This window comes from Gorilla gorilla, chromosome 3 (genome assembly GCF_029281585.2).
Source record: "Gorilla gorilla gorilla isolate KB3781 chromosome 3, NHGRI_mGorGor1-v2.1_pri, whole genome shotgun sequence".
In the NCBI taxonomy this organism is placed as follows: Eukaryota; Metazoa; Chordata; class Mammalia; order Primates; family Hominidae; genus Gorilla; species Gorilla gorilla.
Genome location: NC_073227.2, coordinates 191,308,770 through 191,333,663, shown reverse-complemented (window position 1 = coordinate 191,333,663; position 24,894 = coordinate 191,308,770). Strand labels below are relative to the sequence as shown.

Sequence of the window (24,894 nt, the reverse complement as noted above, 5' to 3'; positions counted from 1 at the left end):
ATAAAATGTCCTTAAGAGAGTTACAAAATGGACTTTATCAGGAAAAAGAAAACAAAATGTTCTTAAGAGAGGGTTTGCAGTCAGAAGTCATCCCTTTTTAACAAAATCCAGTCCTCATTTTGAAGGTGATTTACCTGACAGCAGTAAAAATATTCCAGATGGTCAGGTGGTCTTCAGTAGAAAGATTCTTAGTTTGCCCTTAAAGTAAGATTGTCTTAAATCAGAATCCAGATTAATCATATTATCTATGAAAACGCAAACCACTGAGTCTCCAAAGTTTTAAAAATATTCATAGTTGTTGCCTTAAAAAAACCTGTTGATTCTCAATCAATCAATGGTTTAAGTGAAGACTATAAAATATTTTGAAATGATAGTTCAGTTTCATTTTTTAAAGATGTGGTTTTATATACTTCAGATAATGATATTTCATTCTGTTTCAGACAAAATCAGTAAACTCAAGATAAACAGAAACTAAAGAGGATGTACCAACTAAATGAGGTTTTCTTAGATTCTGAAGGCATTAATTCAACAAGTATATATAAAATTTGTTTCTATGCTTAAATGATATTAATTTTTCATTAAATAATGTTTTCCAGATTTAATACATTTTATTCCAAATATACACTCTGAAGACTATGACCACCTTTTATTTTAAAACAGAAAAACCTGAGATCCCTCCAAGATGGCTGTATAGGAACAGCTCCAATCTATAGCTCCCAGAGTGAGCCACGCAGAAGACGGGTGATTTCCGCATTTCCAACTGAGGTACCAGGTTCATCTCACTGGGACTTGTTGGACAGTGGATGCAGCCCATGGAGTGTGAGCCGAAGCAGGGCAGGGCATTGCCTCACCCAGGAAGTGCAAGGGGTTGGAGAATTCCATTTCCTAGCCAAAGGAAGCCATGACAGATGGTACCTGCAAAAATCGGGACACTCCCACCCTAGTACTGTGCTTTTCCAATGGTCTTAGAAAACGGCACACCAGGAGATTATATCCCACACATGGCTTGGGGGTTCCCATGCCCACAGAGCCTTGCCCAGTGCTACCACAGCAGTCCAAGATCAAACTGCAAGGCAACAGCGAGGCTGGGGAAGGGGAATCTGCCATTGCTGAGGCTCGAGTAGGTAAACAAAGCGGCCAGGAAGCTCAAACTAGTTGAAGCCCACTGCAGCTCAACGAGGCTTGCCTGCCTCTGTAGACTCCACCTCTCGGGGCAGTGCATAGCTGAACAAAAGGCAGCAGAAACTTCTGCAGACTTAAACGTCCCTGTCTGACAGCTTTGAAGAGAGTAGTGTTTCTTCCATTATGGAGTTTCAGATCTGAGAACAGACAGACTGCCTCCTCAAGTGGGTCCCTGACCACAGAGTAGCCTAACTGGGAGATACCTCCCAGTATGGGCCAACTGACACCTCATACAGCCAGGTGCCCTTCTGAGACAAAGCTTCCAGAGGAAGGATCAGACAGCAACATTTGCTGTTCTGCAGCCTCTGCTGGTGATACCCAGGCCAACAGGGTCTGGAGTGGACCTACAGCAAACTCCAACCGACCTATAGCTGAGGGTCCTGACTGTTAGAAGGAAAACTAACAAACAGAAAGGAATAGCATCAACATCAACAAAAAGGACATCCACACCAAAACCCCATCTATAGGTCACCATCATTAAAGACCAAAGGTAGATAAAACCACAAAGATGGGGAGAAACCAGAGCAGAAAAACTGAAAAATTCTAAAAATCAGAGCACCTCTTCTCCTCCAAAGGAATGCAGCTCCTCACCAGCAATGAAACCAAGCTGCATGGTGAATGACTTTGACGAGTTGAAGTAGGCTTCAAAAGATCAGTAATAACAAACTTATCCAAGCTAAAGGAGGATGTTTGAACCCATCGCAAAGAAGCTAAAAACCTTGAAAGAAGATTAGACGAATGGCTAACTAGAATAAACAGTGTAGTGAAGACCTTCCTCATGGAGCTGAAAACAATGGCATGAGAACTATGTGATGCATGCACAAGCTTCAGTAGCCGATCTGATCAAGTTGAAGAAAGGGTATCAGTGATTGAAGACCAAATGGATGAAATGAAGCTAGAAGAGAAGTTTAGAGAAAAAAGAGTAAAAAGAAATGAACAAAGTCTCCAAGAAATATGGGACTATGTGAAAAGACCAAATCTACATCTCATTGGTGTACCTGAAATTCACAGGGAGAATGGAACTAAGTTGGAAAACACTCTTCAGGATATTATCCAGGAGAACTTCCCCAACCTATAAAGGCAGGCCAACATTCAAATTCAGGAAATTCAGAGAATGCCACAAAGGTACTCCTCAAGAAGAGCAACCTCAAGACACATACTTGTCAGATTCACCAAGGTTGAAATGAAGGAAAAAATGTTTGTTAAGGGCAGCCAGAGAGAAAAGTCAGGTTACCCAAAAAGGGAAGCCCATCAGACTAACAGTGGATCTCTCGGCAGAAACTCTACAAGCCAGAAGAGAGTGGGGGCCAATATTCAACATTCTTAAGGAAAAGAATTCTCAACCCAGAATTTCATATCCAGCCAAACTAAGCTTCATAACTGAAGGAGAAATAAAATCCTTTACAGACAAGCAAATGCTGAGAGATTTTGTCACCACCAGGCCTGCCTTACAAGAGCTCCTGAAGGAAGCACTAAACATGGAAAAGAACAACCAGTACCAGCCACTCCAAAAACATACCAAATTGTAAAGACCATCAATGCTAGGAAGAAACTGCATCAACTACTGAGCAAAATAACCAGCCAACATCATAATGACAGGATCAAATTCACACATAACAATATTAACCTTAAATGTAAATGGGCTAAATGCTCCCAATTAAAAGACAAAGACTGGCAAATTGGATAAACAGTCAAGACCCATCGTGTGCTGTATTCAGGAGACCCATCTCACGTGCAGAGACACACATAGGCTCAAAATAAAGGAATGGAGGAAGACCTACCAAGCAAATGGAAAACAAAAAAAAGCAGGGGTTGCAATCCTAGTCTCTGATAAAACAGACTTTAAACCAACAAAGACCAAAAGAGACAAAGAAGGCCATTACATAATGGTAAAGGGATCAATTCAACAGGAAGAGCTAACCATCTTAAATACATATGCACCCAATACAGGAGCACCCAAATTCAGAAAGCAAGTCCTTAGAGGCCTACAAAGAGACTTAGACTCCCACACAATAATAATGGGAGACTTTAACACCCCACTGTCGACATTAGACAGATCAAAGAGACAGAAAGTTAACAAGGATATGCAGGACTTGAACTCATCTCTGCACCAAGTGGACCTAATAGACTTCTACAGAACTCTCCACCCCAAATCAACAGAATATACATTCTTCTCAGTACCACATTGCACTTATTCCAAAATTGACCACATAATTGGAAGTAAAGCACTCCTCAGCAATTGTAAAAGAACAGAAATTATAACAAACTGTCTCTCATACCACAGTGCAATCAAACTAGAACTCAGGATTAAGAAACTCACTCAAAACTGGACAACTACATGGAAACTGAACAGCCTGTTCCTGAATGACACTGGGTAAATAACGAAACGAAGGCAGAAATAAAGATGTTCTCTGAAACCAACGAGAACAAAGACACAACATACTAGAATCTTGGGCACACATTTAAAACAGTGTGTAGAGGGAAATTATTTACAGCACTAAATGCCCACAGGAGAAAGCAGGAAAGATCAAAAGTCGACACCCTAACATCACAATTAAAAGAACTAGAGAAGCAAGAGCAAACAAATTGAAAAGCTAGCAGAAGGCAAGAAATAACTAAGATCAGAGCAGAACTGAAGGAGATAGAGACACAAAAAACCCTTCAAAAAATCAATGAATCCAGGAGCTGGTTTTTTGAAAAGATCAACAAAATTGATGTACCGCTAGCAAGACTAACCAAGAAGAAAAGAAAGAAGAATCAAATACACACAATAAATAAAAAATGATAAAGGGGTTATCACCACCGATCCCACAGAAATACAAACTACCATCAGAGAATACTATAAACACCTCTACGCAAATAAACTGGAAAATCTAGAAGAAATGGATAAATTCCTTGACACATACACCCTCCCAAGATTAAACCAGGAAGAAGTTGAATCCCTGCATAGACCAATAGCAGGCTCTGAAACTGAGGCAAAAATCAATAGCCTACCAACCAAAAAAAGTCCAGGACCAGATGGATTGACAGCTGAATTCTACCAGAGGTACAAAGAGGAGCTGGTACCATTCCTTCTGAAACTATTCCAATCAATAGAAAAAGAGGGAATCCTCCCTAATTCATTTTATGAGGCCAGCATCATCCTGATAGCAAAGCCTGATAGAGACACAACAAAAAAAGAGAATTTTAGACCAATATCCCTGATGATCATTGATGTGATAATCCTCAATAAAATGCTGGCAAACCAAATTCAGCAGCACATCAAAAATCTTATCCACCACTATCTAGTTGGCTTCTTCCCTGCGATGCGAGGCTGGTTCAATATACGCAAATCAATAAATGTAATCCAGCATATAAAGAGAACCAAAGACAAAAACCACATGATTATCTCAATAGATGCAGAAAAGGCCTTTGACAAAATTCAACAACGCTTCATGCTAAAAACTCTCAATAAACTAGGTATTGATGGGACGTATCTCAAAATAATAAGAGCTATTTATGACAAACCCACAGCCAATATCATACTGAATGGGCAAAAACTGGAAGAATTCCCTTTGAAAACTGGCACAAGACAGGAATGCCCTCTCTCACCACTCCTATTCAACATAGTGTTGGAAGTTCTGGCCAGGGCAATTAGGCAGGAGAAAGAAATAAAGGGTATTCAATTAGGAAAAGAGGACATCAAATTGTCCCTGTTTGCAGATGACATGATTCTATATTTAGAAAACCTCACGTCTCAGCCCAAAATCTCCTAAAGCTGATAAGCAACTTCGGCAAAGTCTCAGGATACAAAATCACAATGTGCAAAAATCACAAGAATTCCTACACACCAATAATAGACAAACAAAGAGCCAAATCATGAGTGAACTCCCATTCACAATTGCTTCAAAGAGAATAAAATACCTAGCAATCCAACTTATAACGGATGTGAAGGACCTCTTCAAGGAGAACTACAAACCACTGCTCAGTGAAATAAAAGAGGACACAAACAAATGGAAGAACATTCCATGCTCATGGATAAGAAGAATCAATATCATGACAATGGCCATACTGCCCAAGATGATAATTTATAGATTCAATGCCATCCCCATCAAGCTACCAATGACTTTCTTCACTGAATTGGAAAAAACTACTTTAAAGTTCATGTGGAACCAAAACAGAGCCCGCATTGCCAAGACAATCATAAGCCAAAAGAACAAAGCTGGAGGCATCATGCTACCTGACTTCAAACTAGACCAACTGAACAGAACAGAGCCCTCAGAAATAATACCACACATCTACAACCATCTGATCTTAGACAAACCTGACAAAAACAAGAAATGGGGAAAGGATTCCCTATTTAATAAATGGTGCTGGGAAAACTGGCTAGCCATATGTAGAAAGCTGAAACTGGATCCCTTCCTCACACCTTATACAAAAATTAATTCAAGATGGATTAAAGAGTTAAATGTTATTGACACCCTAACATCACAATTAAAAGAACTAGAAATGCAAGAGCAAACACATTCAAAAGCTAGCAGAAGGCAAGAAATAACTAAAATCAGAGCAGAACTGAAGGAAATAGAGACACAAAAAACCCTTCAAAAAATTAATGAATCCAGGAGCTGGTTTTGTGAAAGGATCAACAAGATTGATAGACGGCTAGCAAGACTAATAAAGAAAAAAAGAGAGAAGAATCGAATAGACACAATAAAAAATGATAAAGGGGATATCACCACCGATCCCACAGAAATACAAACTACCATCAGAGAATACTACAAACGCCTCTACGCAAATAAACTAGAAAATCTAGAAGAAATGGATAAATTCCTCGACACATACACTCTCCCAAGACTAAACCAGGAAGAAGTTGAATCTCTGAATAGACCAATAACAGGAGCTGAAATTGTGGCAATAATCAATAGTTTACCAACCAAAAAGAGTCCAGGACCAGATGGATTCACAGCTGAATTCTACCAGAGGTACAAGGAGGAACTGGTACCATTCCTTCTGAAAATATTCCAATCAATAGAAAAAGAGGGAATCCTCCCTAACTCATTTTATGAGGCCAGCATCATTCTGATACCAAAGCCAGGCAGAGACATAACAAAAAAAGAGAATTTTAGACCAATATCCTTGATGAACATTGATGCAAAAATTCTCAATAAAATACTGGCAAAATGAATCCAGCAGCACATCAAAAAGCTTATCCACCATGATCAAGTGGGCTTCATCCCTGGGATGCAAGGCTGGTTCAATATATGCAAATCAATAAATGTAATCCAGCATATAAACAGAGCCAAAGACAAAAACCACATGATTATCTCAATAGATGCAGAAAAAGCCTTTGACAAAATTCAACAACGCTTCATGCTAAAAACTCTCAATAAATTAGGTATTGATGTGACATATCTCAAAATAATAAGAGCTATCTATGGCAAACCCACAGCCAATATCATACTGAATGGGCAAAAACTGGAAGCATTCCCTTTGAAAACTGGCACAAGACAGGGACGCCCTCTCTCACCACTCCTATTCAACATAGTGTTGGAAGTGCTGGCCAGGGCAATTAGGCAGGAGAAGGAAATAAAGGGTATTCAATTAGGAAAAGAGGACGTCAAGTTGTCCCTGTTTGCTGATGACATGATTGTATATCTAGAAAACCCCATTGTCTCAGCCCAAAATGTCCTTAAGCTGATAAGCAACTTCAGCAAAGTCTCAGGATACAAAATCAATGTACAAAAATCACAAGCATTCTTATACACCAGCAACAGACAAACAGAGAGCCAAATCATGAGTGAACTCCCATTCACAATTGCTTCAAAGAGAATAAAATACCTAGGAATCCAACTTACAAGGGATGTGAAGGACCTCTTCAAGGAGAACTACAAACCACTGCTCAAGGAAATAAAAGAGGATACAAACAAATGGAAGAACATTCCATGCTCATGGGTAGGAAGAATCAATATGGTGAAAATGGCCATACTGCCCAAGGTAATTTACAGATTCAATGCCATCCCCATCAAGCTACCAATGACTTTCTTCACAGAATTGGAAAAAACTACTTTAAAGTTCATATGGAACCAAAAAAGAGCCCGCATCGCCAAGTCAATCCTAAGCCAAAAGAACAAAGCTGGAGGCATCACACTACCTGACTTCAAACTATACTACAAGGCTACAGTAACCAAAACAGCATGGTACTGGTACCAAAACAGAGATATAGATCAATGGAACAGAACAGAGCCCTCAGAAATAATGCCACATATCTACAAATATCTGATGTTTGACAAACCTGAGAAAAACAAGCAATGGGGAAAGGATTCCCTATTTAATAAATGGTGCTGGGAAAACTGGCTAGCCATATGTAGAAAGCTGAAACTGGATCCCTTCCTTACACCTTATACAAAAATCAATTCAAGATGGATTAAAGACTTAAATGTTAGACCTAAAACCATAAAAACCCTAGAAGAAAACCTAGGCATTACCATTCAGGACATAGGCATGGGCAAGGACTTCATGTCTAAAACACCAAAAGCAATGGCAACAAAAGCCAAAATTCACAAATGGGATCTAATTAAATTAAAGAGCTTCTGCACAGCAAAAGAAACTACCATCAGAGTGAACAGGCAACCTACAAAATGGGAGAAAATTTTCGCAACCTACTCATCTGACAAAGGGCTAATATCGAGAATCTACAATGAACTCAAACAAATTTACAAGAAAAAAACAAACAACCCCATCAAAAAGTGGGCAAAGGACATGAACAGACACTTCTCAAAAGAAGACATTTATGCAGCCAAAAAACACATGAAAAAATGCTCATCATCACTGGCCATCAGAGAAATGCAGATCAAAACCACAATGAGATACCATCTCACACCAGTTAGAATGGCAATCATTAAAAAGTCAGGAAACAACAGGTGCTGGAGAGGATGTGGAGAAATAGGAACACTTTTACACTGTTGGTGGGACTGTAAACTAGTTCAACCATTGTGGAAGTCAGTGTGGCGATTCCTCAGGGATCTAGAACTAGAAATACCATTTGACCCAGCCATCCCATTACTGGGTATATACCCAAAGGACTATAAATCATGCTGCTATAAAGACACATGTACACGTATGTTTATTGCGGCATTATTCACAATAGCAAAGACTTGGAACCAACCCAAATGTCCAACAATGATAGACTGGATTAAGAAAATGTGGCACATATACACCATGGAATACTATGCAGCCATAAAAAATGATGAGTTCATGTCCTTTGTAGGGACATGGATGAAATTGGAAAACATCATTCTCAGTAAACTATCGCAAGAACAAAAAACCAAACACCGCATATTCTCACTCATAGGTGGGGATTGAACAGTGAGATCACATGGACACAGGAAGGGGAATATCACACTCTGGGGACTGTTGTGGGGTGGGGGGAAGGGGGAGGGATAGCATTGGGAGATATACCTAATGCTAGATGACGAGTTAGTGGGTGCAGTGCACCAGCATGGCACATGTATACATATGTAACTAACCTGCAGAATGTGCACATGTACCCTAAAACTTAAAGTATAATAAAAAAAAAAGAAAGAAAAGACTTAAATGTTAGACATAAAACCATAAAAACCCTAGAAGAAAACCTAGGCAATACCAATCAGGACATAGGCGTGGGCAAGGACTTCATGACTAAAGCACCTAAACCAATGGCAACAAAAGCCAAAATAGACAAATGAGATCTAATTAAACTAAATAGCTTCTGCACAGCAAAAGAAACTACCATCAGAGTGAATAGGCAACCTACAGAATGGGAGAAAATTTTTTCAATCTACCCATCTGACAAAGCGCTAATATGCACAATCTACAAAAAACTTTAAAAAATTTATAAGAAAAAATCAAACAACCCCATCAAAAAGTGGGCAAAGGATATGAACAGACACTTCTCAAAAGAAGACATTTATTCAGCCAACAGGCACATGAAAAAATGCTCATTGTCACTGGCCATCAGAGAAATGCAAATCAAAACCACAATGAGATACCATCTCACACCAGTTAGAATGGTGATCATTAAAAAGTCAGGAAACAACAGGTGCTGGAGAGGATGTGGAGAAATAAGAACACTTGTACACTGTTGGTGGGACTGTAAACTAGTTCAACCATTGTGGAAGACAGTGTGGCAATTCCTCAAGGATCTAGAACTAGAAATACCACTTGACCCTGCCATCCCATTACTGGGCATATACCCAAAGGATTATAAATCATGCTACTATAAAGACACATGCACATGTATGTTTATTGCAGCACTGTTCACAATAGCAAGGACTTGGAACCAACCCAAATGTCCATCAGTGATAGACTGGATTAAGAAAATGTGGCACATATACACCATGGAATACTATGCAGCCATACAAAATGATGAGTTCATGTCCTTTGTAGGGACATGGATGAAGATAGAAACCATCATTCTCAGCAAACTATTGCAAGGACAGAAAACCAAACACTGCATGTTCTCACTCATAGGTGGGAATTGAACAATGAGAACATTTGGATGCAGGGTGGGGAACATCACACATGGGGGCCTGTCATGGGGTGGGGGAAAGGGGGAGGGATAGCATTAGGAGATATACCTAATGTAAATGTGGAGTTAATGGGTGCAGCACACCAACATGGCACATGTATACATATGTATCAAACCTGATGTTGTACACATTTACCCTGGAACTTACAGTATAATTAATAAAAAAAAAGAAAAACCCATGTATATGTGTTTCAATAAAAATATGACCTCAAGTATTTCAGGTGCTACGTAAGATAATAAGCTTAATATAGTAGAAAGTAAGGTGGCCTCTTTAATGATTGATATTTATCAGCATAATAATTTGTGTTTAAGTAGAGGTGTTCTAATACGAAGACGAGCACATTGCAAACTAAATAGCCTAGTTTTGCTTCATCTTGTGCTGGTGTGATACTTGTTAAGTGAATAGTCTTTCATTATAAGTTTAAACTTTAATTCAATGAGTACCCCCATTCCCCTGCAAGGGATGTGAATTAAGATTTAAACAGCAGCCTATATCAACATTCATTGCAATGTAGTCACTCAAGAGATCAAACACATACAACTTCATACTTTTTGGGTTTTTTTTTTTTTTTTGAGACAGGGTCTCACTCTGCCACCCAGGCTGGAGTGCAGTGGCACAACCTCAGCTCACTGCAACCTCTGCCTCCCGGATTCAAGGGATTCTCCAGCTTTGGCCTCCCGAGTAGCTGGGACTACAGGCACCCACCACCATGCCTGGCTAATTTTTGTATTTTTAGTAGAGACGGGGTTTCACCATGTTGGCCAGGCTGGTCTCGAACTCCTGACTTCAGGTGATCTGCCCACCTTGGCCTCCCAAAGTGCTGGGATTACAGGGGTGAGCCACCATACCTGGCCAACTTCATACTCTTTTAAGTGAAGGAAATAGACTAGGCTATACCCTTGAGAAAAATGTATAGGAGATTGAAGATTTAAGTAAAAACAAACAAAAAACGTGTTGAGAGAAAATAATAAAATACTGCAAAAAGAAAAATTAGGAAAATGTGGACATCTGTCATTCAAGCCTTTTTGGTAAATGGAAGACTGAACCCTGGATTTTCTTCATGCAGCTTTGTCCTGTTCATTTGAATATCATCCAGAGAACATATGAAGCAATGAATGTGGCTGCTTCCGCCGCAATAGCTCTGACACTGGCTTGACACTGGAGGCATCCAAAAGAAATGTCTTTGGCACACAGGGTGAATTTTTTCAGGTATTTCTTAGCCTGGAAGCTGTTCTTTTCCTGCCAAAAATCCAACCCTATCTATAACAACCTCTTACCGCTAGTGTAAAGAAAAGGGTAGACAAAGCTAAGAGAGATTTTAGAGAGCACAGCCATAGGTGGTAACTGGCAGTGCGGATGGCATTTTCAGAGCCTGCAGTGAGGAACAAACCTTTAGTAACCAATTAGGAACCTGGGGAGTTAAAGCTATAAAGTGTGATTGATAAAGACTTATGTAATAATTAACAGCAGGGTATTGCATACAGAGAAAATAAAAACACCCTTGTGTTAGGATAAATGTCCTAAGAGAAAAATGTAGGACACAGAAGAGTAATATCGGATCCTGGGGCTGGACCTTGCACACCAGGGTCCCAGTCTCAGCAGAGCCCATATGCCCTGCCTGGCACAGCGGCAGTGAAATTGTTCACCTTCAAGAATCTACAGAGGGCATTTAGGAGGGGATGACAGTTAGAGGCATTCACCTGTTTTCCCAGTAAACTCACACCTCCTGAGAGGTATATGTGGATTAATACATAACCATCATAAGAGAGAGAATGTGCACTAAAATGACTCATGTTGAATTTTCCACTAATTTGAAGACAGCAAGAAAGGGAAGCATGGATATTTAGTTTCATTTAGAGAAAAATAAACATATATGTGTGTGTTTTTTAGACTCAACTAATTTTGTAAAGTACAACTCATAGCAAATGTGTATATAGCTAATTGTTTAGTAAACTAGTAATTGTGTAATACTTTTCTATTAGCACACGTTTAATTCTCCCAAACCTATGCTTTTCTGTTGTCTTTAAAATTATCAGGTCTGTAAACCCAGTACTTTGGGAGGAGAATCGCTTGAGCACAGGAGTTTGAGAATAGAATGGACAGCATGCAAAAACCCTGTCTCTACAAAAAATACAAAAATTAGTTGGGCATGGTGGCACACGCCTGTGTTTCCAGTTACTTGGGAGGCCAAGGTTGGAGGATCACTTGAGCATAGGATGTGGAGGTTGCAGTGAGCAGAGATCATGCCACTGCGCTCCAGCCTGGGCAACAGAGCAAGAACCTGTCTCAAAAAAAGTAAAACAAAACAAAAAATTCAGAAGCCCCTTTGAAATCGTTTTAGAGGATTAACTGAACAAAAGCCAACCCAACAAGCACTCCTATTACAGACAAGTGGCATACCTTTAAGAAAGGTGCCCAGGTAAGCTCCCCACTGTGTGATTCATGCCACAGGAAGAGCCTTGCAGAGGTCTTGATGCCTTTGTTTTTCACCTAAACTTGACTCAATACACACCACACACCAACTTCTTTTCATTCATGCCCTTAAGGCCTGAAATATTTTAGACATTTGGTATTTCCTTCATACTTTAAAATCATATACCACCATCAGGATCTTAAAGTGGAAGTTACTTACTGTTGCTATAAAAAAAAATCCACATAATATCTGACTTCACTTGGGCTTTTTATAACTTCTTTTAGAAAAGGAATGGAACTCAGCATGAATTCCTGCTTCCAACAGAAGTCCAGGCGTAGTTGCCAGTTCTATGAATCCCAAGTATCTGTACTTACAATAGTAAAAAATAGTAAAAACTTGCTATCTACCTATTTTTTAAACCTAAACTGCAAAAATATTATATTGCTGCAGTTAAATGGTGCTTCGTGTTATAGCTGAATTTCTCTATGTGTTTCTAACCCTGAATAAAAAGAACTTCAGTGGACTCACGATTCGAGCGACTGTTAGTTAAGTCTTCTTTGTGTGTGTTCTTTACTTGATCCTCCCGCAGGATGGCCCCCTCTAGCTTTCATATATGTGCGCTGTGCTCCTTTGGCTTGGATGTCCCAGCCAGATACTTATAACTATAGGTTGGTGCAAAAGTAATTGCAGTTTTTGCTATTAATGGCAAAAACCACAATAACCTTTGTACTAACCTAATACATGCAAGGGGCTGAGGTAGGAGGTGGGATTTGACTCCAGAGGTGGGGCTTGGACACAGAACAGATTGAGGACTAGCTAAAACAGGGCCTGGGCAAAGCAGCTTTCAATCAGACATGTCCAACAGTGTGCCATGTCAATTTACTCTTGCCATGGCAACACCCCGTGGTTATCACCCCCTTCTGTGGCAGTGACCCAATGACCTAAAGGTACTACCCCCTCCCTAGAAATTTCTGCATAAGTCACTCCTTAATCTGCATGCAATTAAGAGTGGATACAAATATGACTGCAAAACTGACCTGAGCTGCTAGTCTCTGCCTAAGGGGTAACCCTGCCCTGCAAGAGCAGCCATAGAACCCACTGCTAGAGCTGTAGCACTGCCTCTTCAGTAAAGCTGTTTTCTTCTACCTCTGTCTTGTCCTTGAATTCTTTCCTGGGCAAAACCAAGCACTCTCATGAGCTAAACTCCATGTCAGGGCTCACCTGCCTGCATCAGTGCCCAATAAGTATTTGTCATCTCTGGGTTAAGATTAAGATACGGTACAGGTTTGATGGTTACAGCAAGTGAAGACAAATTTTCAGTCAAATCCTTATCTAATAGTGTTTGAGGATAGGACTAACTTACATTTATGGGCCAACTATTTTATATCAGGAAACTGTAAGTAATCACTTTTTTGTGTTTTAAGAATCATGGATTCACTTAAGGCACATCAAACTTCATTTGTGATGCACCTCTGCTATGATGGTAACGTTAAATCAGTCGTTGTCAAAGAGCTTGTTAACTTGGAATGGGTTGATTATGTTAATGAAGTTACAGACTACAAAATTCCTAATCAACTTAAGTTTCCTTTTTCTTCTGGAAAAAAACCGCCTTTTTATCTCCTTTAATACTTATCTACTACCATTTCTATGCACTAACTGCTCTTCTAAGCATTTTATACATATTATCTCATTTAGTCCTCACAACTCCTTAAACTGACTCTGTCATTATCCCTATGTTATTGGTAGAGGCAAGCAGAAGGTGAGTGCTTTGCCAAGATCAGCCAGCTAACGTGGGGAGCTGGCTTCCAAACTAGGCAGTCTGGCTCCAGAATCCACATCCTTAGCTCTTAACCTTCATATATCCTCTCTATGCTGCCTCTTTGACTCACCATTAAATGAGGAGCAACTCTCAAAACTTCGTTGCTTCACTTTCTGTTGTGAAAAAATCTGCTTCTGTTCATAGGAACCAGAAAACTACAGGAGGAAACGAGAAATTTGTTAGCATAAAAAATAAAACAAGATGAAGCTGACACTTTACGAAGTCATCGATCTCAGCCTAGCCTACTAAAATCACATGGACTATTATTCTTGATGCCTCTCTGTGTCTCTCTTCCCAAGCTTGCATAAGACCAGGATTGATGACAGTGACATAGAGCAGTGGTTCTCAACCAGGCACAATTTCTGTCCCCTCGCCCCACCCCTGGGAATATTTGGCAACGTCCAGAAGCTTTTTGAGTGTCACAATTGAAGGAATCTATTGGTTAGAGGCCAGGAGTGCTGCTAAACATCCGGCAGTGGACAAGATAGCTTCCCAAAATGAAGACGCATCCGGTCAAAAATGTCAGTAGTGCCACTGTTGATAAACCCTGACTTAGGGTATTCCATCTTCACAAATATTCATGTCAGCAGCAGTATCTTTGGCCTTGTGGCTTCAGTTGATTGGATATAAAGCATAGTACTAATGAGCTATAGCTCATCCATCCTTCATTCTCCCAGCCACTTTTTGTGTCTTTATGTGGCTATGGTGGATGACATGACTTTGAGGTCTAAAAAACTTTGGAAACCCCCAAAGAAAATTTTTTAAACATCTGCTGTAATTGTCACCTAATTATCGAATTGTCTAAGAAGGAACTCTTTGACAAGGAAATGCTGTCAAATTAAGGGAAAAACAAATTCCATTTACCCCTTATCATTTAGAAAGGCAAAGAGATTTAGCAGCCATCAGAGATGTACAATTTTCACATTCACCCATCAACGCCTAAGGAAAAAGAAAGAGTTTCAGGGAATGAGTTTGACTCATACTGCTATGCTGGAGCAGTTACTGACAGGGAAGGTATGAAAACAAATCATATCCCTCAACTCAAAGAGGATTACAAAGATGTTTGCCTCTACAGAAACAGACTTGTGTAAAAAGTTATTTCTGCAAAATATAATATGTAGAAATATCCTTAATGACAAAAACAAATTCTTAGAGATTTCTCATTTTTTATATTATTTTCAAGTACAAAAGGAGTCAGAAATGGAAGTAAATCAAAATGATTTCTTTGAAATACTATAGTTCATATGCAAAATGCTGCTACTAAAACACCAGCAGTACAACAGGTGCATAATTGTCCTATACTGAACCTACCTAACAGCCAGTGTGTCACCAACTCACATTTTTGAACAAAGGCATGAGTTCTCTAGGGCTGGAGTTTCAAATGAAGAAAACCAACACCCAAGAAAAGAAGCCGCCTTTATTTTTATGTTATAACCAGTGGTGCTGGTTTATGTTATAACCAGCACCATCCTCAAAGCACAGCTATGAATATCACCTCCCACGCAATGTGTGCACATTTCTAGGTTAGTGGGTTGAGGGCCAATGTATAACATAGGTAGAGTATAATCTATATTATGCTTAGTCAACAGTATTTCCTTTATGGAAGAAACAATGCTTCCCAGAATCCCAACTAACAAGTCACAAGGCCATTTTTCACACTTCGGAGGTAGATAAGAATACAGAAAAAATGAGCAAAACAGCCCATAGTGAAGATATGACCCTAAAATATAAAAAGTATTTTTTTCCACAGAAGAATAAGAAATAATAAAGTTTTCCACAGAGAGGGATTGCGTTACGATTACTAACATACATGAAATGTATAAAAGTTGTCTTCAAAAGGCAAAAATCCTCAGATCTTGTACAATAAATTTAGGAAGCCACGAATATACAGAATGGGAAACATAACCATCTCACTTTGTCATCAAGGGAAAAATGAAAAACACCATGTAAATTTAGAAAGTCACATCATTTATGGGTTATCTACTTGACTCATTTTCAAACTGTTAGGTCTTTATACATACAATTTCCTATCTGAAGATACTCTCAGACTTGTCTATCATTTATTTAAACATACTTATCAAAAGTTTCTTCCTCTTTTAATCTGTCAATTTCTAATAGCCTAATTAATTTATAGAATATGTTCCTCCTGGCTGTTTTGTTCTGCTGGCTACCACACTTACTATGCTTCATTTCTTGTATGGTCAGTAATTGTTTATAGGGAGCTACTCATTTTCCTGAAAAATTATTTGTGGGAATTCTCTGAGATGAAGATGAAGTTGTATTTCTCCAGAGAAGGTTCATCTATGCTTCCATCAGGAAATTTTACAGTTCAATATTTCATTGAATTGAAGACATTGTTGATCCTCGGGTACATTTTGATGTAAAATGTGGGGGCAGGGAGGATTAAGTGCATGATAGAATCAATGAAATACAATAAATTTATGGTTTGGGATTTTATGGACAATCCAAAATATACATCTTTGGACACCAAATCCATGCTGGCTTAGAGTTACAACTCTTCAGTTGAATTTCCCATCCCACTCCCACTCTTTAAAGCATCAAGACTAAATTCCTATAATCTCTTTAAGGTAGGGAAGGTGGAAAGGGAGATTTTCCTCTTGTTCCTCACAGAATGAGACAAATGCCATCTGAGTTCAGCTTTCTGGCATTCTCCTATCAGACTCCTCAACTTAGAAGAACTCTGGTCTTTGTCTTTTGAGGGAATTCTGTTCTTTTGATCCCATACTCCACTAGATTAGAAAAATCAAGGTTTTGGCAAGTCCCCTTCTGACAAAAACAACTCTATTGCTATACTTATCTCCCTGGGCTTCTGTCTTCAATTAGACTTTGGCCCTAAAATTTTGTATTATCTTGTCATCTCTGCCATGTTTTTAAGGAGATGTATTTGTATTTTATTCATTCTTTCAGCAAACTGCCTAGCCACTATATTACTGGACAGAGATAGCTCTATTGAAATAACTACAATCCAACTTTGGTATTATTTCTTAGAAGAAAACTGAGCTGCAATTCAAGATGGTAGTTGACAGAGCAGGAGCACCGTCATCTCGGACAAACACCACCACTTTAAGTTCCAGCTCCCTTTCTAGCCTCATGCATTTCAAGGAAATCACTTCTCTTCTAACTATAAGCAGCCAGAAAGAGCAGACAGTAAAACACAGATAAGACAGCTCGGGCACAGAGGGAGGTGGGGGAGAGTCTCTTGAGTAACTGCCAAACTTCACCCTCATACAATGGGCCCCAGCAAAACAGTGGGCCTTAATAAGCACATTCCTTTCCTTTCAGGATGCACTGAAATAGGAAAGCTAAAAGCAGACTCGGGGGTATGCCTGCAGCTGCAGAAAAGTGTATGGGAACAGACACACAATTCTCCCTCCCAAATAAGCACAACAAAGGGACACAGAAGCAGTCCAAGCCTCTGATAAACTCTCCCACCCTGAATCCTTAAAAATTCTCAGTCTGTAAAAGAGTGTGCCTCTGACCTAACTTGGCCAGAAGCTCCTCTCTGGTTCGTTTTCTCTAAAATAAACCTGTCTTGACTGGCAAGCCACCTTTCATGTTTCTTTCCTCTTTCTTTAATTCTTTCTTTAATTTAATTTCTTTAATTCTTTAATTTCTTTCCTCTTTCTTTAAGTAGCACATGCAGTTGCCTCCTGACTTTCTTGAGAAAATTTTAAAGTTACAGTAAAGAAACATAAAAAATAAATTATGACAGTAAAGAAAACAGGGGGCAGCATCAGCAGGCTAGAGATTTTTACACACTTCTGGAAGATGTGGTAAAACAAAGAGTATTGAATGACTTTTTTAAAATTTTGAAAGTTGCCAAAAAAGTAGATTTTAAGTGTTCTCACCACAAAAAAAAAATGAAAGTATGTGAGGTAATACTTAGGTATATTAGCTCAATTTAGCCATTTTACAATGCATACATTATATTGTATACATGTATTTAAAATGTGTACATATTTCAAAGCAATATGTTGTCCATGAAAAATAAATACAATTTTTGTTGCTCAATTAACATTAATAAAATAAAACAAAAACAAACAAATGAGTGGGGGAAAGATCTGAAGGTCTCAGATCAAATATACGTGAGAGGGAGATGCATAGAGGTGGTAGCTGATTTTCCTGGTGCAACAACTGATCAGTTGTGAGCATGAAGTTAGGCTGAAAACAGGTGAAGTAATTGAAATTATGTCCTCAGAACAATTGTGCCAGTTCTTACCTGTTCTTACCCATGTTTTCTCTCTCTCTCTCTCTCTTTCTCTCTGTCTCATACACACACACACACACACACACACACACACACACACACACCCTTCCTTCTATATCCCAGGTAAAACAACAATTGGTGTTAAAAGTGAACATTTTCCTGGGAAAAACTAGATGTTGCTAGTACAAAGTCCTGATGAACAACAGAAAGCATTTAGAGTCCTACAACTTTATAGCTGGCTTCCCACCTGCTCAACCTGAAGAAAACCCTGCCAGGTGACAAGCCCTACCCACTTGCAGAGAACTGTCAATCAGACTTCCCAGTCAGGGGAGCAAGGCAAATGAAATCCACACCAGGTACCTGGAATATTACCTCCTCCAATTTAAGTAAAAAATAACAACCAAGAATTCCCAGACATATAAAGAAAAACAAAAGCATAAAAATAATTGACTATCATAGATTCACTGTAAATTGGAAAAAGGGACCTGTTTGGGGATGACAAAAATGTTCTAAAACTGAATTGTGGTGCAGGCTGCCTGCACAAAGTTGGGGAATTATTTAAAAACATTAAATTTGACACTGAAGGTGGGTAAATGCTATTTATGGTATATAAGTGATACCTCAATTAAAGCTGGTTTTAAAAAGCAATATACTGATTAAAAAACAGTGTCAATGCGAAAATAGCACCAGATCATGTTAAACAAGTAAGGAAGACTTTATTCAAGGATATTGCAATAAGGGAGAGAGCTCAGCTTAGTCTGAACTCGACATTACTAAAACAAAGGGTGCAGGAGAGCTGGCATGGAGGGATGTGTTTGCTAATTGGCCTTACCCAAAGAAAAGGTAAACATTCTGTTCTATCTTCATGACAAGAGGTGGTTTTATAACTTGGAGCAAGGTGTCTGTTAGAATTAGACTCTTCCCCAAATACCGAGCCTGGGAGATAGAGGCATTATCTTTCTTGATGATTACATTTCAAAGGGATGGCTCCCAGGTTCTGGAGAGGAACAGTCCTGGGTTGCAAAAGTGATAAGAAGCTTTTTTTTTTTTTTTTTTTGAGCCGAAGTCTTGCTCTGTCACTCATGCTGGAATGCAGTGACGTGATCTCGGCTCACTGCCACCTCTGCCACCCGGGTTGATGCCATTCTCCTGCCTCAGCCTCCCGAGTAGCTGGGACTACAGGTGCCCGCCACCACGTCCGGCTAATTTTTTTGTATTTTTAGTAGAGACGGGGTTTCACCGTGTTAGCCAGGCTGGTCTTGAACTCCTGACCTTGTGATCCACCTGCCTTGGCCTCCCAAAGTGCTGGAATTACAGGCATGAGCCACCGCTCCTGGCCTAAGAAGCTTTTTTAAAGATTTGCATCTCAAAGGGACAGGGAAATAATTTATAATTGCCAGTTTTCTAAAGTAAATGCAGTAAGAAAAGTGAGTTTAGAGGCCTAAAGGCAAGAAGCATGTCTAAAGTTTAGTCAAGCTGAGGGGAACTTTAAGGCCCTCTTGATGACAAGCAACCCAACAAAAGAAAATAATTGGCCCCCAAAACAAAAACAGAAAAACAAGAGGGCAAAAAGCATTCACTACTTTTAAAATTTGTTAACTAATTTTTGCAGATGCATTAAAAATTGTATCTCTAAAATAAGAACTCAAAAGTCAGCATACAATAATCGTCTCTTCTCCAAAATAATAATTATAATAATTTAAAAATTTATGAAATCATAGAAATTTCCCAGAAAAGGGGGGGAAATGAGAAACAATATGATGGAAAATATAAATGTATTATTTCCTTCAAATCCCCAAAAGTTGTAAACATAAAATGTGCTGAAAAGCAATACACAGAAACCAAATTCCATTACTAAGAAAAACTTGGGCGGCAAAAACTTTCAGTTTATATTATATGACCTGGCTTTTCACAGTATTTTCTACCAAAAAAAAAATGCAACTCATTTTTCTATGTTGGATCAAGGAATAAGGTGGAAAGAAAAGATTTTACAGACATTTGGGATGAATTTATTTTTTAAGAGGTGAGAACCACAGAGAAAAACTTGAGCTTTATGTTAGACATTAATATACTTCTGAATGAATTATTAAATAAGCACTTGGTATTTTTTGTTATACTTCACCTGTGACTTGGCCTCTAAAATAATTATCACAACATGGTCTGGTGAAATGAAAAAGCTAAAATTAGGCTTCAAAAAGTCATTTTTAATTAAAATGCTTTGATTTACTTTAATATATCTTTTGTGTCATGTTGCTTCACTCTTAATATTACTTTTTCTTTTACTTTTGATCTCTTGATTTGGAACAAAGAAATGTAATGAAAAAATTAATTACACTGGGCTAAAAGGTAATTACAAAATAATCAGGAATTTCTAATAAAAAATTTATAATAACTTTGCTGCTGTTAGAAATCTATTCCTTTTATGTTGTGTAGGTAGAAGCCAGAGATTATAACTACTTTACAAGGTAAACATATGTCACCTCAGCATTGAAAATGTTATCAACAAAAATGCCAGAGTTGACAGTTATCAGAAAACTTGTCTCCCTACAGGTCAGCCTTGGGTTCTCTAGTACTATGAATCCAGTTAGTAAGGTGGGTGTTTCGGGGGAGGGGAGCCCTTGCAGGTATTAAGAGTCTGGATAAGATGGTCAATAATACAGAGGAAAACATGTATGATGCAAGTTCATTTGGGTAGTGGAATCCAGAAGGCATCTGGACCATGAATCTAGTTAACGAGGTTGGGAATGGGGTGGTAGGGTGAGGAATTCTTACAGATATCCAAAGCCTGTAAGAACCGAAGGGAAAGAAAGAATGATGATGGGTTTCCAATTAGTCTCAGGGTTCTGGGACCCACATGAACCATGGCATGGGGTTCTGCCACTAGGTACCAGGTAGCAGCACCCAGGACACCTGAAAAAAGGAACCGAGGCATAAAAAGAGCACTTTCTTCTTCCCTAAGGCAAAGGCTCTTTATTCCCTGCCCAGTGCAACATGAGGTTCAAACTCTGGGCAGACTGAATTCATAAGCAGGAACAAGTAAGTCTACCAGACAAAAGTCAGTAAGTATGAATAAGTATGCAGTAGCAGAAGCGAGAAAATTCTGTCAGGCATATTTCTCATGTGGTAGATAAAGCATTCACTCCACATGAAAATCAGGATAAAATTGTATATTCTACAAATTCACATATCTATTAGTGGAGGTTAAAACAGCGTGAGCATTTTAACATATCAGGAAAACAACTTGAGATAACAGAATATTGAGGACAGAAAGGCAAAATCAAACATTCCTTATTCAGGTGCTTTTGTGGATTAGATATGCTGAGCTCTAAAACCATAGGAATGATGCATCTTAATACTCTTACCAAGAAATGTAGCTTTGCTTCCTTCAGCCGATCTTGAGCAGCTCCAGAAAGGATGGTCCTGTTAATTCTCTAGCAGATGTTTTAAGCAAGATTTAGCTTAAGTTAAAGCAATGACCAATAGACTTTATATATTTTTTAAATTAATCCTCACCTAGAAAATTGATAGAAGTTCATACCAGCCTCTGGCTTGCTAAAATTTTTACTTACTGTATCTACTTAGGTTATTAAGTATGAAGTTCAAATAATATGGTTTTTGTTATCTTATGTTCAGTGGATTTATTTGCTACTGCTCTACTTGTACAATTTGCTAACAAGCTCCTTCTAAGGCATAGACTACACGTGGGAATCAGAAAAACGCATCCACTGCAGCTCTCTTCATAATTGCTGAAATGATGACACAGAGAGGAGGAAAAAGTGGACAGTATTTCCTATCTGTCATCAATTTGAGGGAATCAAAGGCATTAATTAATCTGTAGTTTTAACCCTGACTGCACGTTGGAACCATGTGGCTCATCTAAAATCAATTCATAATTTCAGCATATGTTACCCAGACCTGGAAATTTTCCTAGTATCTTGGGTAATTCTCCTGTACAGCCAGGATTGAAACCACTAGGTTAAAAGGCCATTCTTAAGATTCAGTCTTGGATTCAAATCCATGTTAATTCTCTAGTGCAGTAGTCCCCAACCTTTTTGGCACCAGGGACTGGTTTTGTGGAAGACAATTTTTCCATGGACTGGGGCAGGAGGGGATGGTTTGGGGATTATTCAAGTGCATTACATCTAGTGTGCACTTTATTATTAATACATTGTAATATATAAAATGAAACAATTATACAACTCACCATAATGTAGATTCAGTGGGAGTTCTGAGCTTGTTTTCCTGCAACTAGATGGTTCCATCTGTGGGTGATGGGAGATAGTGACAGATCATCAGGCATTAGATTCTCATAAGCAGCACGCAACCTAGTTCCTTTGCACGCACAGTCCACAATAGGGTTCATACTCCTGTGAGAATATAATGTCACCGCTGATCTGACAGGAGGCGGAGTTCAGGAGGTAATGTGAGTGACAGGGAGCAGCTGTAAATACAGATGAAGCTTCACTTGCTTGCTGGCCACTCACCTCCTGCTGTGCAACCTGATTCCTAACAGGCCATGGACCAGTCCATGGCCTGGGGCCTGGGGACCTCCTACTCTAGTGGGCAAAGGACACAATCAGCAATTTTTCAAAAGAAGAAATACAAGCAGCAACAAACATATGAAAAAATGCTCAACATCACTCATTACTCATCAGAGAAACACAAAACCACAGTGAGACACCAACTTAAACCACTCAGAATGGCTCCTATTAAAAAGTCAAAAAACAACAGATATTGGTGAGGTTGAGGAGAAAAGGGAATGCTTATACACTGCCAGTGAGAACGTAAATTAGTTCAATCCCTATGGAAAACAGTGTGGAGATTTCTCAAAGAACTAAAAATAGAATTACCATGTGATCCAGCAGTCCTACTATGGGTGACTACCCAAAGGAAACTAAATCATTATATTAAAAAGACCCCTGGCCGGGCACGGTGGCTCACACTGTAATCCCAGCACTTTGGGAAGCCAAGGCGGGTGGATCACGAGGTCAAGAGATCAACACCATCCTGGCCAACATAGTGAAACCCCGTCTCTACTAAAAATACAAAAATTAGCTGGGCGTGGTGGCATATGCCTGTAGTCCCAGCTACTCAGGAGGCTGAGGAAGGAGGTGGAGGTTGCAGTGAGCTGAGATCACACCACTGCACTCCAGCCTGTCAACAGAGCAAGACTCCGTCTCAATTAAAAAAAAAAAAAAAAAAGACCCCTGCACATGTATGTTTATTGCGGCAGTATTTATAATAGCAAAGTCATGGAATCAATCTAAGTGTCTATCGATGGATGCTGGATAAGGAAAATGTGGTACATATACACAATGGAATACTACTCAGCCATAAAAGAAATCACGTCTTTTGCGGTAACATGGATGGAATTGGAGGCCATTACCTTAAGTGAAATAACTCACAAACAGAAAGTCAAATACTTCACGTTCTCCCTTATAAGTAGGAACTAAACAATGTGTACACACATGGACGTACAAGTGGAATAATACACATTGGAAACTACAAAAGGTGGGAGGGTGGGGGTGTGAGGGATGAGAAATTACCTACTGGGTGTGGTGTAAACTATTCAGGTGATGGGTACACCAAAAGCCAAGACTTCACCACTACACAATATATCCATGTAGCAAAAATGCATTTGTTCCCCTAAATCTATTTTTTAAATTGCAATAATAATTTTTTAATGTATTTGACCTTAAGTGAGTCACTTCACCTGTATAGTTCTGTTTCTTTACCTGTAAATAATACCTACCTTTTAGGGTTGATACATGGGTTAAATGAGATTATCTATTTAGGTTCTAGAGCCTGGCACACTGTAAACTCTCAATAAATGATAGGTTTTGTTTTTAGGTGGAATCTAAAACTCCATATTAACTATGGTATTATTAATTCACTTTTTGATGATCCTAAGCAGTAGTATATAGTAGCACCTATTATGAAAGCAACATTGACATACATCCCCCTAAATAAGTTAATGTTCTCATCTCAATTGATCTTTTTGGTGGAAATAGTTTTAGATGCTAAGGAAGTGGGAAAGAGGTTCCTGAAGAGAGGCATATTACAATATATACTTTATGTATAGCAAAATTTCACTATTTAACAAAAAACAAAGAAAAAGAAAAAAAAATAAAAAGACCTAAAAAGAATTCAGTGCTAATGCTTGCCTCCAAAAAAAAAGTATTTATCACACCAGACAGCGTGTTTTCAATTGTCTTTCTTAATGAGACTTTATCATCCATCTAGTTATAATGGATACAATTGCATATCTTAGAATCTACACTTTTAGATATTTTTGACAAAATCATTAATAAATAAGATGAAAAGAACTTTTAGACATCAATTGGCATATCAGAAGGCAAAGTAAAACTTTACATAGCTATAAGAGGCAGCAGATTCCCTTGTGCAGTAATGACAATTCAGACTATTCTTTCTTTTAGCTAGATAGAGAAAATAGTGTGAGAAACAAATTTTCAGTGCCACAAAAGAAATAGCACTCAAACATAAATTTAATTTTCTCAGCAAGGCAATTTTTACTTCTATAGAAGGGTGCAACTCATGAATGGAGTAATGGCTAAAGCACACCTGAACAAGGGAGGGGAAGGAGTTCTTATCCCTGATGCAGGTAGCCCCCACTGCTGTGTCGTTCCCCTATTGGCTAGGGTTGGACTGCACAGTCTAAGCTAACTCTAATTGGCTATTTTAAAGA

The 24,894-nt window shown here is 38.8% G+C and overlaps 1 long non-coding RNA gene across 1 annotated transcript; it reads right to left on the bottom strand.

Moving 5' to 3' along the window:
• Positions 1–14,030: 14,030 nt before the first annotated feature.
• LOC129532972 (uncharacterized) lies at positions 14,031–23,095 on the bottom strand. Its single transcript, XR_008678960.2, has 3 exons — positions 22,393–23,095; positions 21,551–21,619; positions 14,031–14,115 (listed from the first exon to the last, which is right to left on the bottom strand). It is a non-coding gene; the product is annotated as an uncharacterized lncRNA (long non-coding RNA).
• Between the last annotated feature and the right edge of the window lie 1,799 nt (positions 23,096–24,894).